Raw genomic sequence first — 2172 nt, 5'->3', positions numbered from 1 at the left:
AGTAGTCTGAAACGTTATTGTTAATGCACAAATTAAGTAACAGTAGTCTGAAACGAAATGCTGTTTTACATCTAACCAGTGGTGCAAATAACTGACATGTCCAAATGGGCCTTGATGAAATGCGTCGCTAGACTGTTCATACACATTTTAACGAGCCAAAGTTGAAGAGCTTTTGTCCGTTATTGTTCGTGCAAATATAGGCTGATTCATGTTCCCTTGCATTGTGTAACTGAGGTCCATGGCTAGTCTGGCTTTCATCAGACCAAGCTCAATCTTAAGAAATCAAAAAATAAATAGCGGGCAGATCAGGCTGGGTTCACCCAGCCTAGTCCATAGGCACCCGATATTGTTTAATTTTCCGATTGAGATATCCACGCTCTGGCTATTCTAAATGCAAAAATGCATTAGGGAGTTATGACAAAACTGTAACTAACAAACTACCCACACAGCAGTAGACTCCTAGGCGGATCCGCCTTCAAGACGCCAAACCCGCATGACTGTCGCATTCATTTTGGTGCCCCACAGAGGATCAGCTCCGCCTCCAGGCGGCCCCGTAAATTCTACTGTCAAACAGCGGATCCTGAGTGGACCCATGTCGGATCCGCGGGCGCGGACGCGCATTTACTGTAACGGTTGACCATGACTGTACACCAAGAGCCAAGAAGAGTCATACTAGTGGATATTTTTTTTTGCTGGGACACGGTTGCTGAACCCTCTCTAGTAAGTGATATTTATTAATATATTGCGACACAAAAAGCTAAACATTGGCCTTTGTGGTTTTATAATCATCATGTTTATTAGTTGTTTGATATTAGGACTAACGTTAACGTTAGTGCAACCAGAGACGTTTGTCATTTTGTGCAACAGTTTGTGCAAAGTTAACGTTATTGTTAGCTGTGATGCTCATATGAGTCTGTAGCCTATCTGATTTAAAATGGGATAGCAATTTCGGCAGAATATGTTATGGTAGTGTGATTTAAAAAACACACATTGTTATTTAACATTAGTCTGGTCTTGTCTGTTTTAATGTGTCGCTGTTATCCATATAGTGCTACTATGCTAGCGGCATATAGCTGCTAGCTAGCATGCTGCTAGGCGCAATTGCATAAGTTATTGCTAATGTCTATTAGTGCTATACATATATTGAAATCACGTTTGCGATGCAAACCTTGATTAAGGTGATATTGGCACTGGTATTTCAGTCAATGAAGTCAGTGAAGCACTCTGCTATGATAGCTACCTACAACTTTAGCATGTTGACTCACTGATAATAGTTTAGCCCTAGCCTCTAGCTAGCTGTGCATTAACGTTTGCATTTTGCCAAGTTTGGTCTCATACGTAACTTTAGTGTCTATCTGCCATCTTTGTAATGAAAGCCTCGGCATTTTAATCACGGTTTAAGTCGGTTCAGACAACTATTGGCATCGGTTTGTGATTTATTATGCTAACGGAACTTAACTGTATGGAACTTGGTCCCCATCTTCTATTTTGTTTGTTCTGCACCGTCAACTTTTATCGGCTGGATTCTAGCATCTAACGTTACGATTGCCTCTGTTGGCTTTGCTTGATCAAGTAAGATACTTTCTGGGTTGTTAAAATGTAATGTGAACACATTCCCGTAGCATTCCAAAATAGACCAGAGATGCTTGTACTATATGTATATTTGGACATTTTGGGATTGCAATAACCATAATGATATCGTTATGTAACAGCCATCGTTTCGGGGACTCTGATGACAGTGAAGAGCCAGAAAATGGTGACTTTGCATCTCTGAGGTACCTTCCAACTCGCCTGGTATATCAGTTGAACCCTCAAGCCCAAGCCAATTGCACTGGCAAAGTAAGTAATAATCTCTTAACATTGAAAAAACTAAATCATAATATTAATATTAGAGATATGGTTAACATTCTTAGTGCTAAAGACATTCCCTCTCTTTGTATCTATTCCTCCAGCTCCACCATCTGCCGAAAGTGCCAGGCAGCGAGTCACTACCCCTCAACCTGGAGAAAACTGTTAAGGTAAAGACTGATCTCTGAAATAATATTGAATACAGTGGCCCCATCTATATTAACACAGCAGTAGTCACTCCATTTCAGATCAACAGATTGCATCTGCATTACCATCTGAGATTTTCTGCATACTTTATCCATTACTTTCAAAATCTCAGCCAAA

General features: G+C 40.4%; 1 long non-coding RNA gene across 1 annotated transcript; it reads left to right on the top strand.

The window, feature by feature from the left end:
• The first annotated feature begins 809 nt into the window (after positions 1 to 809).
• On the top strand, positions 810 to 1963 carry LOC125291072. Its single transcript, XR_007192914.1, has 3 exons — positions 810 to 1572; positions 1713 to 1839; positions 1953 to 1963. It is a non-coding gene; the product is annotated as an uncharacterized LOC125291072 (long non-coding RNA).
• Positions 1964 to 2172: the final 209 nt, after the last annotated feature.

This window comes from Alosa alosa, chromosome 2 (genome assembly GCF_017589495.1).
Source record: "Alosa alosa isolate M-15738 ecotype Scorff River chromosome 2, AALO_Geno_1.1, whole genome shotgun sequence".
Taxonomy (NCBI): Eukaryota; Metazoa; Chordata; class Actinopteri; order Clupeiformes; family Clupeidae; genus Alosa; species Alosa alosa.
Note: the sequence above shows the minus strand (reverse complement) of the source record. Positions and strands in the feature narration are given on the sequence as shown.